This window comes from Phyllostomus discolor, chromosome 1, assembly GCF_004126475.2.
Source record: "Phyllostomus discolor isolate MPI-MPIP mPhyDis1 chromosome 1, mPhyDis1.pri.v3, whole genome shotgun sequence".
NCBI classification, from domain to species: domain Eukaryota; kingdom Metazoa; phylum Chordata; class Mammalia; order Chiroptera; family Phyllostomidae; genus Phyllostomus; species Phyllostomus discolor.
The window spans coordinates 198,575,924-198,593,391 of NC_040903.2; the positions used below are offsets into that span (position 1 = coordinate 198,575,924).

Genomic DNA, 17,468 nt, shown 5'->3' on the forward strand with positions numbered 1-17,468 from the left:
TTTGGGGATCTTTCCTTTGCTGGGGAGGAAGGAGGCGCAACTAGGTGCCAGCCACTGGGCGGGTGCAAGGAGCCGTCCCTGGGTGGGGCGGAGTGCTGCTACCTGTGTGGGGTTGTGTGTTTTGATGTTGTGTTTTGTTTTTATGCTTAGGCCGGCAGGGTTGGGGAGCTGTGTAAGGAACAGGCCTCTGTGGCCAGCTTGGGGTGGCGTGAGAGCTGTGGGCAGGCAGAGAGAGTAGCAAGCAAGACAGCAGCCGAGGCCCAGAGCCTCAGGGACCAGCAGCCTTGTGCGTTTGCGGTGGTAATTTGCAGATGGTTCCTGGCCAAGGTCTCTGAGGCGGAGCCTGGGCCTCTGTATAGGATAGTCCCGCCCGGCTTCCCCAGCGGCGGGTCGGAGCAGCCTTGGGGCGGGGCCAAGGTTGGCTCCTGCCGGGGAGGAGCTGGGATGCCGCTCCCACGATGATGCAGGGTGGAATTTGCTGACAGTCCCTTGGCAGGTGGGGCTGGCTTCACCGAGCCGGGTGAGGAGGACCGCTTGGCAGTCTCCTCCCAGGTAGGGAGCGTGTAGTCTGTCACCGCATCTTGGCGGCTTGAGCATCTGGCCTGGGGCTGGGGCCGTGGCACGGAGGGCGCGGAAGTGGTGAGCACGCGGGTGGTTTGAGCCGGGAGTAATTCGGCCGGGAGAAGGAGCGCAGAATCCGGGTCCTCGCCCAGGAGGGGGTGGGGAAGGGCTGCATGCTCTGTGCTTTCAGGGAGCTCGGAGTGGGAGGGGTGGGGGTAGGGGATACTGCGCCACACTCCTTGGCCACGTTGGCCACGGCCCAGCCTTGGACCCAAGAGAGGGTGGAATGAGCCGCCGACTAGGAAGGGCCGGGTCTTGCTCGACCGTCTTCACTGGGTGGTGGGAGAGGACGGTGGGGGTGGGCGGGAGGCTTGCCTGAGGTCCCCGCCTGCCTGACAGCCAGCTGGGAGTTGCCTCCTTGGACCACCCCACCCAGGGATTCCCCCAGGCTGTGCCGCCCACTCTGTGGGCTGGGCTGGGAGGGGTGCGCTCTGCCTCTGCAGTCTACTCCGCTGGGGGATGAGTTATGACAGCGTCACTGTCACTGCCGTGCTGCTGCTGGCGGGGGGTCACATTCTCTGCTGGGTGGGCTGGGCTGCTGGGCCCCAGGGACAAAGGTTGCCACCTTTCCTCCTGTGCTTTCACAGACGTGTTCTTGCCTACATCCTCACCTTTGCCCAGAGAGAGAAAGTTTGGATTTGTGTGACGGAGCTGGGGAAGCAGGTCCAGGGGTTCTGTGGTTTCCCCAAGATGGCTTAGCAGGTCCCACAGAGCTGGCCTCCCAGGCACAGCCTTGACCGGGTGCCCTCTGGAAGGCCAGGGGCCAACCTTGCTCTCCAGACCTCTCGTCCAGTCTGGAGTGGACTCCCCAACCCCGCACCCCCTTTCCTCATCCCCGAGAATGGATGGAGTTGAAACTTCCGCATGAGCCTCCAGGGTGGCATGGGTGTGAACCCTGCAGGGATCAGAATTGTCCAGAGACCTGTCTCATGAAAATTGCTCATGAAAAGCGCTCATCCGAGCAGAGGGGACCATGGCCCTCTGCCATCCTTGGCTTTGGGGAGAGCAAGCCCAGGTCCGGGCCTCAGTCTCCTGTCCCAGCCTTGATGGAAGCCACGTGGAAGTCCCCAGGCCGCCGGGGGAAGGAAAGGATGGGGGACGAGGAGATGACGCGCTCCTCTGACAGCCCACACCTGGAGAGGAGGCAGGAGAACCAGGCTGGCAAGTCCGCCCTCTCTCTCGGCATCACCCTCGCGGTGCCTCACCGTATCCTTGCTCTGTGCCCAGCGCCTGTCCCTAGGAGAAGTGGACGACATCGGATCTGCTGCCCTTGGAGGTGGACTTTTCCTGAATTCATCTTGTCCTCCTTTTCCATGGGGCAGAGGCCTTTCTTGGGATGAACACTGAGGCAGGGGGACACTGATATTTTAGAGCCGGAGCCGGCCAGCCTGCCTGTGCGATTGAGGAAACAGGCAGCGAGTCGCCCCAGGCCTCTTACCTGCACGCAGGCCCACCACACGCCAGACTGGACACGCACGAGGCCCCTTCTCCCTCCTCTTCTCCCCCCACGGTCCCCAGCCCGGGAAAGGCGAGGCTCTGAGCGCCTCCTCTGGGTGGAGAGGGTGTCAGCGAATGCTCCAGCATCTTCTCTTCCTTTAACGTATGTTTTCAAGTTCCTTGGGAAAGAAGCAACTTTCAGGGGTCCAGAGTCACTTGGTCATCTTCTCACCGTGCCCCCCACAGGGGACACACGATTTCCATGGGCTTCTCAGAGCCAAGAGCATCTAACCCTCCGGCCGGGTGCCAGCAGCTCTGAGCACGGCCAGGAGGGGCCCATGACAGAAGGACTTCAGTTACCTCTGACAGCATCGCAGGAAGGGAGCTTCTGCCAGCCCGTTGTTTCTGGGTGGAGGGGAGTGGCTGTGTGTCCTGCACAGGAGTCGCTGCTTTCAGACACACCCTCAGAGAACAGAGGCCCTGAAGCTGGCTCCTGGTGACCACGGCATGCCCCAGCTGCATGACGGCCCCCATGAATCACTGCGGTGACCTGTGGGAGGGGGCGGCTCCCCAGGAAAGCAGATCAGACCCGTGGGGTGACAGTACAATGCCAGAGAGGGGAGAGGACCCGCCACGGTTCGGGTGCCTCTGCCGGGGTACCACCGGCTCTTCTCCGGGAAGAAGGCCACTGCCACACAGGCCCGGGAAAGGGGCGGCGTGTCCCTCCTGGCCAGCAGAGGCAGAGGCAGAGGCAGGCCTTGGAGAGGCTCCCGGGTTGTGGGAAGAGAACCTCCTGCAGAACATCGCACCTAGTGCTGGATCAGAGCCCCTGTAGGCTGGCAGTCGGCCCTCAGTTTTTCTACCTGACAGCTGGGCATGCAAACACCTTCCCCAGATGGATGGGAGGGCTTTGGAAACACGTCAGGTGTTTATTATAGATGGGAAGTATTATTCCTGGACTCTGGTCTCAGCTGAAGCCATCTGTCCCTGGCCTCCACAGGGGACTCGTGGCTGTTCCCTCGACCCCCACGGCCAGTCCAGGGCGCCCTTCTAGGCTTGGAGGGCAGGCTGACCCTGCCCAACCCACTTCTGGTTGTGCTCTGGCCCCAAGGACTTCCTTTCCCTCCCCCTCGCTGCCCGTGATATTTCATAGGATTTCCGTAAAACGCCGGTGCCTGGTAGCACAGCGGGCCTTCCTACAGGCCTATATCCTCCCCACGGCTTCCTGAGCCCCACGGACTCTCTTCTGTGGTTCTTCCTGAAAAGCAGCGGGTGAAAGAGTCACAGAGATAATGGGCATAAAGTGCTGGGAGCTCTTTGCACAGATTGTTCAGGGTGGGGGAGTCCACGGGGCGTTCAGGGCTACGGGCAGGCTCGCTCTGGGAAAGGCTGTAGCCAAAGTGCTTAGGGGAAGTGCTCGACTTCAAGTGAGATCAGCAGCTTTCAGCACGGTGTTTCGCCCGCAGCGGGCCTGGCAGCCGTGCCTCTTGCCTGTTCTGGGGGAGCGGTGGTTTTTGCAGTGCGTACGTCAGCGTGCGTGGTGTCAGCCAGACTCCTGTTCTTGCTCATGAGTTGGCTGGTGCAACTCATGCTGCAAAGTAGGGTCACAAAGGGAACATGGAGGTGAGAACATGGGCAGCAATGAGGCATGACGGGTCCTTGTTCTAGGTCTGTCTGCGCGGCTCTGGGCCACCCAAGGGAGGCGCATTAGAAGAGCACCTGTGGCCAGAACTCCATGTCCCGTGTTTGTAGGGCAGGGTAGGCTCCTGAGCTGCCATGTGACTTCCCTGCACCCCTGGGGCTAGTTCCAAAACATGCAGAGGCAGGGTGGGGGTTGGGGTGCCATTGTGTGACCTTCTGCCTCTTCGTGGTGGGTAGTAATGTTTCAAAAGGGAACGAAGCCTGGACCCACTTATCAAACCAGGATCCAAGTGTCCTGGGCTCCCACCCTCTGCTTCCCCCCCCCCACACCCGCCTTCCACTCTGCTGTTTTGCACAAGCACCCTCAAGATGAGATCGGAAGTCTGGGCTGGGGGTGGCTGAGGTACAGCAGCACCCTGTGCCCCCAGAGCCGTGTTCATGCCAAGTCAGGGCCTCAGCATCCTCAGGGGATCGGAGGCAGAGGGGCCGGGCCAGCTCCCAGTGGGAAGCCACGCCTCCCCTCCCCATTGCCGAGTGGTCTCACCAAGGAAGGTGGCCCTGGGGACAGGAGACTTCTCCCTAGGCTGGCTGAGTCTTCTCATAGTTGCGTCCAATCAGAGAGACACTGGCCTCAGGCCATGGGGTCTTGGCAAAGAGCAAGGCATCCTGAGGCCTTTGGAGATAGACAGACGCCCAGGTGGCCTGGGGTATGGCTGTGTGGGGATTTTGAGGAGGTGGCTTCATCACCTGTGTGTCTTATGTGGCAGTGATTTGGCCAGAGGCTGTAAAGTATAGGCCACTGGACACTTACCCTGGGCTCCGTGGGGAAACCAAGTGTGCTTTTGGGGTGGTCAGGGGAGCAGGGAGGACAAGGCACACAGACAAACTGCCTGGGAGGCACTGAGGAGCTGGGCTCCCACCTGCTTCATCACCTGCTCACTTCTCTTCTGTGAGCCTGGTGTTCACAGCACGGTGCAGTAATCCCCAGCACAGGGCCAGCCGGACGGACGGTGCACGGTGGGGGGAGCAGGAAGGCACCCAGCAGGGGCCTGGTGCCTGGGAGCCCCGCTCCTTCTGTTCGCTCGCCTCTGTACCTGCTCCCTGCCGGCTGCGCAGGGGTCTCGGGCTGTGTGTGCTGACCCGCCACGTGGGTTGCCCCAGGCACCATTTGAACTAAGCTGTTCCTCTCCGAAGAATTTCAGTCAGATCCCTGAAGACCTGGCAGAGGGACATGTCTTCTCAGAACTGGAGCGTGTTCGGGGTGGGGGCGTTGGCAAGGACTGCTGGGGTACAGCACACGAGTGTGGCTGGATTGGGATCCCCCTTGGGCTGGGACCCTCGTGTGCCCAGGCCTGTGAGCCGGGCCAGGCGTTGGGGAGACCCTGTCGAGCACCAGAAGCACTACAAGCCTGAACAGTGTCATCGGCCTGAGTCCTGGGCCCCCTCAGCCACCTCACGATCCTTGTCGCTACTTTTTAACCCTCCGCACGGCCCAGGGGAGGACGGAGCGGGTATAAGTAGCCCACGGACAGACGAGAACGCTGAGGCTCAGAGAGGAAGTACCAGCCACAAGCACACACCTGCGCAGAAGTGCAGAACCCACGCTGGCCCCGGCAGTCCGGTCCCAGTGGCGAGTTGCCCCCCCCCCCCCCCCCCCCCCCCCCCCCCCGCCGGAGCCCAGCTGACACACCCTCAGCTCACCTGCTCTCGCGCTGCTGGTGCTTTTGCTGAAGTTGCTTAAGACCAAAGGACCTGGAAGTGAAGGTCGTGCCCTTCCCCTCCACTCCGGGCAGGGTGCCCAGAGCTGGTTCTGTTGAAGGACAGCGGGGAAGGGAGAGACAGGGTTCCTGCCACCCCACCCCACACCCCTGGACACACTCGCCTCCCCGGAAGGCGAGTGTAGGGGGGCTGAGCCTGAGCTGAGGCAGGGGGAGGAAATGGGGGGCAGCCAGGCCCGGGCCCCATGCTTCACAGAGGGGACTGCTTGGGGCCCTGGCCCAGGCACCTGCACGGAGCAGTGGGGCTGGAGGGAACAGGAAGCAATGTGCTAGCCCCTGGCCCGGGGCTCACAGAGCTGCGAAGCGGAGGAGCAGGAGGACCCAGGTCCCAGGGCTCTCCTGTGGATCTGGGCTGGGGTGGGGAGGGAGCAGCAGGCGCTGGGCCTAGGCCTCATTCCAGGGGCTGGTTCTCTCCTGTCTGCCTGCTCCTCGGATGAGTCAACTTTGAGCCCGGCTCTGACCCAGTCACTCCTCACAAGCGCCCCAGAGCCTCCCATCGAGACTCATCTGGGATCAAACCCAAACTATCTTTTCTAGTCCCTCCTCCTGCTTCCTTTGCTCTCCGCTTGCAGTCTGCTCCAGCTCAGAGGCTCGTCCAGGGTGGACAGGGCATGAATCCGATCACCTCGAAGTTTTCACAAAACATACACTCGGCTTTTCTACCCTGCCCACCCGCAGCTCCGCCAAGAACCGCTACGCTGGCAAACCAAACAGGCCCAAACGAACCCCCCTCCCCTCCCCTCCCGGCCCTGGTTGTATCCACATCCTCATCTGTCCAGAGTCTCCCTGCCCTTCCAAACCCAAGTCGAATGCCACCTCCTTCACGAAGCCTTCCCTGGAGGCCAGCCAGAGGAGGTCTCAGAGCCTTTAATGCACGTGTCCCACTTGTGTCTGTCTCTCCTGCTAGACAGTGAGCTCATCCTCTCATTTATCAAGTGTTCCTTGGGTGCCCGTCACACACACACACACACACACACATGCCCTCTGGTGATGCATGGGGAAGGGGCAGGTGGGCAGGTCAACGGGGAGCAATAACAGCTTCGGAAATGCTGCAGTAACGGCGGCACAGAGCACGGGGACGTTTTGGCAATGGCAGTTAAAGCTGAACCTGTAGATACTTTGTGGCCAGCAGTTGCAAATCTGGGTGTCTCGTTACCTAGAGAAACTGGTACGTGTGCGTAAGGAGACAGTTCCGAGGATTATGTAGGGCAGCGATGTTTGAAACACAGAGAAGCAGTCTCCACCTCAATACCTTCCATATCCACCGTAGCGGAGCAGACAACTACAAGTATGCTGTTCGACGGCAGTTAAAAAAATATATATGTATATAATTGGGGGATTTTATGTTTTGTAATGTATACCTCAATAAAGCTGGTATACACACACACACACACACACACACATTCTATAGTAACACAAATAAATCTCAAAAGCAATTTTGCAAAAAAAAGGGAAATGCAGAATGATACCATTGGCGAAAACCTGACGTTACTAACAGTCAGCAAACGAGACTCGCTGTGACTTACGGACGCAACCCTGTTGCGACGTCACTGCACCGGCAAAGTCTGTGTGTGTCGTGGTCGCCGAGAGGGGGCTGAGCCGAGGGGGAAACGGGACCTTCTGGTGTGTCCAAGACACCTCTTTTCACAGAAGAGATCTGAGGCACAGATGACAGAATGTTACCGTTTGTCAGTTCTGTTGACTCTATACAGGATCTGAACCAAATAACTCCCCCTTTTTTTATTACAAAATCTCTTATTACAAAATCACAAGCATGTAATTCTGTAACATGACAATATCACACTCAAGCACATCATGTGACACTTCAGGTGAAATGTTTAAATTAACACTATAAAATATTACACCCATATTATGAATTTTACCAACCACACTCAAACAGACCTTGCTTCTGCCAGACCCTGAACTTTTAACGGTTTTATGTTGAAATTATTTCAACATTAAACAAAAAAGTAACCCGGGATGTCAGAAGAAAGGTGCCGACTTGTCCCTGGGAAGTCCCAGAGGTTCCAGAGGAGGTGACAGCTGGTGGTGAAGGCAGGGTGGCAGCTGGCGGTTTAACTGGGAGGGGGTGGGGGTTGGGAGGAGTTGGGGAAGGAGATGCAGGGGTTCGAGGCTGGGGAACAGCTGAACAGGCTCTTTGTGCTGTTTTAATGTTTGAGGAATGACTGGTGTTTGTCAAGCTGCCCCTCCCTCGCTACCTTCCTCGCCCTTGTCCCTGATTCCAGCCCCCCTATTTCTGGGCTGTGAGCGTAGTAAATAGATAGGCTCCTGGGGGGGGGGAATCACATGTTATTTGATAAATTTTTAAGTCTTCATAATCTAATAGCCAAATACATAAAATGGAATATCGAAATGGGAAACAGCCACTGGTCCAGGGAAAAGAGAATTCTTTAGAGGATACTGTGCTTGACCACATGCAAATTCTAAAAACCAGGTGAAGCTGAGAGTTTTCTGAGAAAAGATAAATGATCAGTTTGGCGCCGGGAAAACTAGAAAAACCTAGCAGACCAATAACCGTGGGAGCAACTGGGTTTTCAGAGAGCTCCACTCCGAGGACGCCCAGGCATTGACAGGCTTTAATCTCCACCGAAGCTTCAAGGAGGAGACAATTCCAATGCTGCTTAAACTGTACTGACTGTGCCAAATCACAGATAAGGGAAGGCTCCGAAGTCTTCTACGGAGCCAGCACAACATGGACAAAGATAGCACGCAGAAAAGAGAAAATTACCTTCGAAAATTTCATTTATAAATACTGGTGCAAATGTCATGAGTTAATAAGAACAAATAGACTCACACAGCATTATGTTAAAAAATGACTATACCACAAGCAAGTGAGGCTCTATTCCAGAAATATACATTCAATGTTAGGAGAATTATTAATATATGAACAAAGTTATACTTAAAAAGAGATGATAAGCCCTGGCTGGTGTAGCTCAGCGGATTGAGCGCGGGCTGGGAACTGAAGTGTCCCAGGTTCGATTCCCAGCCAGGGTACATTCCTGGGTTGCGGGCCATAACCCCCAGCAACCTCACATTGATGTTTCTCTCTCTCTCTCTCCCTCTACCCCCTTCCTTCCCTCCCTAAAAAATAAATAAATAAAATCTTAAAAAAAAAAGAGATGATAAATCATATAAACAGCTCCACAAATGTTAAAAATGTCCAAAAAGCATTTGGTAAACATATGTCCCTAATTTTAACTCTAGTTTAGTAGGAGTAGATGGATATTGCTGAACGTGATTTTATGCATGTGCATATATATATGTTGTATGCATAGTCTTTAACACTTCTCTAGAAGTACAAATTAATACAAATTTGGAAAATTGAGGTTATAGAAAGAGGCCGATTTATCAATTAAAATTGCAGATCATAAGACTGATCCCCTGGAATAAAAAGAATAAGACAGTCCACTGGAAAAAAACTGCTATAAATAATAAAAATATACTAAGGTGACTGCTAATAAATGTTTTTTAAATGTATAGCTTTTCTGTGCATAAATGTTAGCTTCTTTTAAAATACAATGGAAGGAAACGTTTACAGTACCAGTAAAAGCGCCCAGCCAGCCGAAGCTAGGCTGGCCGGAGCGGGCGCGAACAGAACAGCCCTCGTTAACGCCACTCACGCCCGGTCCCCCCGCACGCACACACGGAACAACACAGGGTGGGCAAACGCAGGCTTACAGGTGTGAGCACGCAAAACACAGGGTTTATTCTTGTAGCGTTACTTATTAATTACTGTATTGTTTTCCATATGAACAACAGCAAACTTGCATTTGCCCCACCCTGTGGACATCTGTTCGGCGGTGGAACTCATGCACAGGGCGATGGGGCAGGAAGGTGCGCTCAGACAAAGACAAGGCTCGCCATGACGGTCATAGTCATCGCTGACATATGGCGTTTCCCGTGCACCAGGGACTGCTCTGCACCCCTCGCGGGTGGCCCAGCACAGGATCTGCCCCAGAGAATATGCCAGACTTGAGAAGACTGTGTATTCTATTGCCGTTGTGCAGAGTGGGGTGGGTGTGTGTGTGTGTGTGTGTGTGTGTGGTCTGTCCAGAAGGTATCCAGTCATATAATATGAAAAACAGAGACATTTATTGAAGAAGATACAGGAAACATTATAAATGTTTCCAGCGTGGGAATGACACCTCAGTCCCCTTCAAAGTAGGCACCTTGGGACCTCACATAGTTCTCCCAGTCACCATCAGCTGCCCCATCATATTTTCCTGAATCTCATCAAGGGTCTGAAATCTCTTTCCTTTCAAAGGTGATTTTAGTTTTGGGAAAAATCAGAAGTCGCAGGGCACCAAATCTGGGCTGTAGGGGTGCCGAGCCACCTGGGTGATTTGATGTTTTGCCAAAAAACTCTGCATGAGACGTGATGCGTGAGTGGGCATGTTGTTGTGATGAAGCTGTCAATCACTAGTTGCCCACAGCTGTGGCTTTCTGAATCATCCAAATAGTTTCTGTGGAGGAATGTTCAAGTTCAGCACAAAATGTGATGCAGATTTGTTGTTCTACTTGCTCAGTCATTTTGAATGTGATGGCCACACAGTACACAGCTCACTCAATGACATCTGCTGCTCCCACTGACCAGTACAGTGAAGTTGTCGTTGTTCATGCATGTGCATTCCAGTCCACCCTCCTTGGCTTCCAGGTTACATCCATGTCATGCAAACTGTTCTCGTTACATTAATAATGGCTGGAGATTATATATATATATAGCCTGTCACACCCAATCAGTCTGTGTGTTGAACACATTTAAGGCCTCTGTTTCTTTATTGATCTTTTGTTTGGTGTCCTACCAATAATTCAACGTGGCTTATTGAAATCTACTATTATTGTGTTTCCATTTCTCCCTTCACTTCTTTCAGTGTTTGCTTCATATATTGGGGTACTCTGCACTTAGGTGCACATATATTTATAATTGTTATATCTTCCTGGAGAATTGACCTTCTTATAATTCTGTAATATCCTCCTTTGTCTTTCACGGCAGTACCTGACCAATCATCTACTTTGCGATGTAAGTCAGGCCACCCTGCTCTCTTTGTGTCACCGTTGGCGTGGGATCTCTTTTCCCACCTCTCCTTGCAGCCTTATGCGTCCTTACGGCTAAGCGAGCCTCTTGCAGACAGCACATGGTTGCATCTTTCACCATCCTTCACCTGAAATAACTCATTCACTCTCACAATAACCTTATGTGCTATTGCTGGCCCCATTTTTAGACGAAGAAGCCGAGGCACGGGAAGGTTAGGTAACTTCTTCTAGATCCAGTGAAACTGGAGTTTGAACTGGCAGTTGACTCGGATACAAAGAGCGTCCATCCCACGATGTAGTTAAACTGAGATTTTGAATCTAGAGAGAAGGTGACGGTGGGGGAAGGAAAGGGGTGGTTCAAACATGATTTGGGACAACTCTTTAGCCCCTTGGGGAAAAAAATAAAGCTAAACCCTACCACATTCCTTACACCATAGCAAATTCTAGGAAGATTAAAAGAAGAAAAAATTAAAATGAAAGAAAGAAAACCCTAACCATACTGTTGAAAAACAGGAGAAATATTTTTAGGATCCTGTAAGTAGGAAGTCCTTGACTACAGAAAAATCTGAAATTTCTGTAAGCAAAGGATGCCTTAAGTAACATTTAAAAAGAGACAAATGAGCCCTGGCTGGTGCGGTTCAGTGGGTTGAGTGCTGGCCTGTGAACCAAAGGGTCACTTGTTCGATTCCCAGTCAGGCCACATGCCTGGGTTGCAGGCCAGGTCCCCTGTTGGGGGTGCTTGAGACAACTGCACTTTGATGTTCTCTCCCTCACTTCCTCCCTGTCTTCCCCTTTCCCTAAAAATAGATAAAATCTTTCAAAAAGAGACAAATGACATTTTGTGATCCATATGATAAAGAGCTGCCTTAGTTTAGGAAAAAAATCTCTTAACAATCAGGAAGACAAATGAGAAAAGATATACACAGAAAAATAAATGCAAAGGCCAATCAATCAGTAACATGAAAATAATATCTGCCCTTTGCGATAATTAAGAATTACACATTGAAATGTGACATCACTTTTCCTCTCTCCTACCGGCACCATTCGACCATCCGGAACGACGCACAGAGCTGTCGCGAGGGACGGGCAACAGGCACTCTGATGCGTGGCTGGGCGGCGCCAACGGGCTCACCCTCTTGGGAACTGGGCAATACCTATCGGAATATCGGATACACCTAACCTTTGACCCCCCGCACCCAGGATTTATTCTGCAGCTAACCTCACACACATGCGCAAAGATATGTAGTCAAAGGCAATCACTGCGGCTTTGTTTGTGCGGCAAAGATGTGGAAACAGCCAAATCCTCCATCAAAGGGTCCGCTCCCGTCCATCAGGGCGCCCCCTCCGCTGCGACGCTGCTCGCCACTCCGTGAGCGACCTGTGTTGCGCCGCACAGGCGTGTGCTGTATATCACCTGACGAAACCGAGACCAAGTGCCGGGGAGGTGTTCCTGGTTGGGTTTAAAATAAAAACGCAGGCACAGATGTATATATTGGCCGGTATTTGTGGGAAAGTGTTTGAAGAAAACCTAAACGGGAAGCCTGGCAGCGAGCACGCTTGGGAGCGGCGCGGAAGGCCGGGAGAGCAGGCGGACTTTTCGTTGCCGGTTATTTTGAGTGGTTTGATTTTTTTCCCCACAAGCATGTTATTTTCGGAATTTAAAAAGAACATTTAAGAAGAGCCCAGTTACAAGGGAGAAGACTAGTTAAAATGCCTCGCCGTGAACTTTCTTCTCGAATTCTTCGCTCAGTGATTCCCGGTCCTCCCAGGGCAAGTTCACATCCAGAAGGGCCCCGGAGGCCGTGACCGGGCTCCGCTTGGTCCGTGAGAAAAACGAGACTGGGCTCCTCCTACGCTGCTGCTCTCAGGAGGGGGACTGGTGACCCCTTTGTACATGTGATCAGAGCGTCCTCCTTGGACTTGGCCTTTCCCCAGCACGTAGTCCAGCGAGTCTGATTTAGTGGGCTGGGGCAGGGCCCTTAGCCCTGCACTTTAGCGGTGTCCCCGCCAATGATTCTGAAGTCCTCCTTGAGTCTTCACCTGATGGTTCTGGCCCCCTCTGATCCCCCAAGCTCAGTCCTGCTGGTGGAGTCCGTGTTCCTAGGCTGAAGCCCCCCACCCCAGCAAGGGAAAGTGGGGTGCTCCAGTGGAAGTGGCAGAGAGACCTAGAGGCTTGGACCCCCAAGGCAGTGCTCCCTCCCTGCACCTCTCCCCTCCTGCCCCTGCTCGGCTGAGATGAAGGATGGCCCCCTGTCAGTCACCCCAGGGCTGGGTGTGCAGGTAGGGGGAAGACTGGGTGCCGTAGCTGCATCGGGGGGTGCCCCTCACCCCACTAGAGCTCCCCTGAAGCCTTGGAGGAAGATGCTGATTCCAGCACACTGGGCCGGGACAGGTCCTGGCCTCCCGGGGGGGGGGGGGGGGGGGGGGGGGAGGAGCCTCGGGAGGCCCCAGAGGACTGGGATCCCTGCCTGCCCGCACTGACAGTGCTTCGTGTCCCTGTGCCACAGAGCCTCGGACCAGCCGCCTTGGTGGCCAGGAGTCGGGCAGGGCTGTGGCCGGGCCGCTCGGAAGTACCTGACAACAGACCGAGAGGAGGGACAGCCGGTGACAGCTCGTCTGCCTACGCCCCAGACCTCACCTGCTGCCCAGGTAGGTGCTCTTGCCATCTTCCCACACAGCAGGGCTGAGCCCCTCGCACTGGCTCCTTCCTCAAGCCTGGGGAATGGGGCCTGTGGCTCTGCGATCAGTGCCTGGGTCATGGCCCGAGTGGAGCCCCTCAGATGGGGGGTGGTACAGGAAGGGCCAGTCCCATCTCTAAAGGACACTAGCCCAGATGACCCTGGCGCCCAAGGCCTGAGAAGGGGGCCAAAGGCTCTGGTTAGGAGGCTCCGTCCTCCACGGAAACGCCCCATGGCTGCGCTGCTCTCTGGGTCCCCTGAAGGCCCCTGCCCAGCCGGCACCGGTCTGGGACAGGCCCAGAACCCAGCCAGTCGTGGCTGTTCCGAGGGTGTCCCGCCTCTCGACACTCTTTCCTTTGGAAAGGGTTATGACAAATGGTATCTTTGTGGATGGTTGGAGCTGGGAGGGATCACGGCAATGCCGTCCAACCTCGGTCTCGTCTCACCTCTCACGCATTACTTATACCCGTAGTGTCATTTAAAGTGTTGTGAGTGAGCAGCTCAGAGGAGTCAGCTGTAGTCTCATCAGGACAGCACAGGAAGCCCTGGGTCTCAGGCAGCCCTTCCGGGGTCAGCTGCTTCCTGCCCGTCCAGGGGGCCGTCAGCCTCTGCCCTGCCACCCCCAGCCTCTGCACCCCACCCCACCCCACCCCTGCTCCCACTCTGCCCCCGAAGCCTCTGATAGTGAGGAGAAGCAATAACTGTGATACGATTTCTTTATCTGAGATTGTCTCTAAAATCTCTTCTCCGTGAAAGAAGTTATCCCCTGTGGGCTGTTGGCCAAGAACATTGCAAGTGGCGTTATTACCAATAAAAGTAATCTCAGATATGGCTCTTTTCTGTGCAGATCACAGTACTCGATGTGCGCATCTCCCGTATAATTTCTTGGCCCAGCCTTGCGAGAGCTCTCTGGGGCCAGGAGCCTTAGCCGCAGGAGGCGTGTCACTTCCTCCCCTCTGGCCAAGCCTGCCGCCCAGCCCTGTGCTGAGCCCTGGTCCCTCCAGCCTAGGTTACCATGGGAGACAGCACCGAATAGTGGTAAAGAACTCAGGCTAGGGAGTCGGGTGGGTTCGATTCCCAGTTCTGCCACCTACCAGCCTTGTCATCTCTACTTAGGTCAGTCTTTTCATCTGTAAAGTGGGGATAACCACCGTGCCCTCGGGTACCGTGAAGGTTCAAGTTACTACCTGTAAAGTGCTGGAAACCGCATCTAGCACTGACTGAGTACTTAACACACTAGTTCTGTGTTTATAAAGCCTCTTCTCCCCTGGTGCCCAGGTAGCCTCCCTAAAGCACAGTGCGGTCAGGTCCCTTGCTCTAAAACCATCCGTGGCTCCCTACTGCATACTGAGTGACTCGACTCTAACCTGCCCTTGAGGGGTCTCAAAGAGAGAAACCTTCATTTTCCTGGGGAGTAATAATGGGGAATAATTAACATTTGCTGAGAGAGCTTCCATTCTCAGGGTGGGAGAACTGAGACCCCGAGGGACACAGGAACAGAAGTACAGCCACCTGCAGCCCCACAGCTGGGAGCTCGGTCCAGGCTCTTCTGTCCCTCCAGCTGTGGCCCAGCTGTGACAGCCCTGGAGGCCAGGTGCTGCCCCTGCCCTCCGAACCAGGGGCGGTTCGGTTGCCCTTACCTCTGCTGGGGCTTCAGCTGCAGGGAGCCCTGTTTTGGATGCCAGCCCTCAGGGTTCACATCCCAGCGAGGAAGGATGCCTGGGCCCCGGCCAGAATGGGCAGTGACCACAGTTGTAACTCGCACTCCCCGACGAGTTCAGACCAGGTGGCAGATGAGACATCATCGTCCTCACTTATCCCTTGTGGGGTGAGTGTCAATTATTTGGCTTAGGTGGTGGCTAAAACCTCAGCCCCCATAGCTCAGGTGGGAAGGCCGAGGCCCACAGAGACCCTGGTGATCCTGGAGGGAGGGGCCTTGGACGGAGAACACAGCAAGCCTCACGCCCTTCGTCTCAGCTGCTTCTCCGGCAGAAGGGAGGCCATATGCCCCGGAGGAAGGAGCTCTGGGTGGGGGTGGGAAGGCCTGTGTCCGGCACAGGACTCCTCACCTGGCGGAGAGAACAGGCCGTGTCAGTTAGTTCCCCTGAGTCTGTTTTTCCATCTGTAAAATGGGAGGGCAGCCCCCACGTTTGTGGGAATGGAATGAATGCTGAGAGCGCTTGTACAGGGACCCCATGGGGTGGGCCCTCAGTGACTCGCAGGTATTCGGATCCGTCCGTCAGAGTGGGTCCTCCAGGCTCCCGGGCGGGGCTGGCAGCCCCTTGCTTTCCTTAGCTGAAATTTTCCTTGCCTGGCCTGTACTCCAAGATGAAGGAAAGTGCTGGTGTTTTGGCAGAAGAGGGGCGGAGGCGCACTCCAAATCTTCCCAGACTCCTGGCAAACACGAGAGGCGCAGCAGGGGCGAAGCGGAGTTCTGTCTGATTTTCTCAGAGATTTTTCCACTCGGGTGATGCCAAGCTCAGGAAACCAAAAGCAAAGTGACAGACCCTGCTGGTTCAGGCAGGGTGGTATGTTTCTCTTGATTCATTCAACAAATGAGGGAATTTGTTGGGGTTCCAGGCACTGTGCTGGGCACGGGAACATTCAGCAGCAAGCGAAGCAGACAGGGGCCCTGCCTCGTGGGGCCTGCGTTCTAATGAGGGTGGAGGCGACGATAAGCAGCACAAACTACAGGTGAAGTGTGTTAGCAGGCGGCACAAGCGCCAGGACTGAAGGCAGGGGGTTTCGGGAGCGCCGGGGAAGCTGTCTTAGTAAACAGCGTCATCGGCCCACGGCTCACAGGAAGGTGACATTTGACAAGCCAGTCACTGCTCCCCTGAGGGACCCTACAAAGCCCGTAGGCTCCCAGTCAGGGCCAGGTGCCTTTTATGAGATCCCAGGAAAGGGGCGAAACCTGGAAGCCTTTCTAGTCCCAGCTCAGATGTCGTGCCCTTCCTCCAAAACCCTACAAATTAAGTGCACATCATTCAGGCTGAGATTCAGGGCCCCGTGGGCTGGCCCCCATCTGCCTATGGCCCCACCAGATCCTTCTCGCCCCACCTCTGCAGCCAAACCAGTCAACCCGCCATTTCTGGATTATTCCACCCTGTGCCTCCCTCCTCCACTCACGGCCCCCTTTGCTTGCTCCCACTGGTTTCTGTCGGCCCACAGATGACCACCTGCACCTCTCTGAAGTCTCCCCTGGCCCCTGGGGCCGTGGTCTCTGAGCCCTGTCACCGTGGCCCGTACCTTTCTCACTGCATGGCCCTTACCGTGCCTTGGGTGGAGGCGTGGGTTTCACTGATCTCTCCGCTGGGCCGGAAGTGCCCTGGGCGGGGCCTGGAGGTCTGCCACCCCCAGCAGGTGGCGGGCTCAGCAAACACTGGCTGAACTGAGGGTGCCGAGCTCAAAGGCCCCCAGCAACATGGGGAAGAGCAGGGGTGGGGGATCCTCTGGTCCACTCAGACAAAGAGGCAGAAGTGGGAGGCCAGCAGGAAAGGGGGGAAGGAATTGAAACATAGGTGAGGTTCGATGAAGGAGCTAGTTAAGGAAAGGGAGGGAGAAATCCCCACCAAATTTCCTCCCAAGAGGTAGGCTGTCAGAGACAGGAGGATGGTGGGTCTCCCCCTGAATAGCTACTGCACCCCTCAGCATCTCAGGCCAGTTGCTGCCTTATGTCTAACTAGAATACCTCTTGCTGCAGCCAGAGCTCATTTCCTCTGGTTCCATCCTCTGAATTCAGGTCTTTATCTGAGTCCTCATTCAGCATGAATCCGAGTGACTTTCTGACCCCCCAAAACCCAAGGAGCAGGAGCAAGGCCATCATGAGGCCAGTCCCTGCCCTGGGGACTCAGGCCTTAGTTGAGGTGCCCAGTGACCCCTAGAGCTACACAGAGACTGCCTGGGGGGCCAAAGTGTGAGGGCCACCATAGGTCACAGCGCTTGTGCCAGCCAGTCGCCCCTCAGCACATCTTCAGAGCTAAGATTCATACCAGCAAAGCCACCGAGGGCCCCGCCACAAGAGCACTGCGATCCCGAGCCCCTCAGGCTGCGGGCTGTCTGCCCCGTGGGCCCTGAGAAGCCATGGAAGCCAGACTGGCAGCCTCTGCCATCTGGCTGCCACCCATCACTGGAGCAGCTGAGCTCACAGAGAGGGCCCCCTCCCCCTCTCTCCAATTCCCCCACCCCCATGCTTGGCAGCCAGCAATTCCTGCCCTATTTAGACAGATGGGACCAGAGCCTGGTGTCCCTCCCTTCT

At 55.3% G+C, this 17,468-nt stretch overlaps 1 protein-coding gene across 1 annotated transcript in view; it reads left to right on the plus strand.

The window, feature by feature from the left end:
- Positions 1-402: 402 nt before the first annotated feature.
- TMEM63C (transmembrane protein 63C) overlaps positions 403-17,468 on the plus strand; it is a 61,870-nt gene continuing 44,804 nt past the window's right edge. The window contains 2 exon segments of the mRNA XM_036012669.1: positions 403-552; positions 13,040-13,181. The gene's annotated coding sequence lies outside the window, so the exon portion shown is untranslated.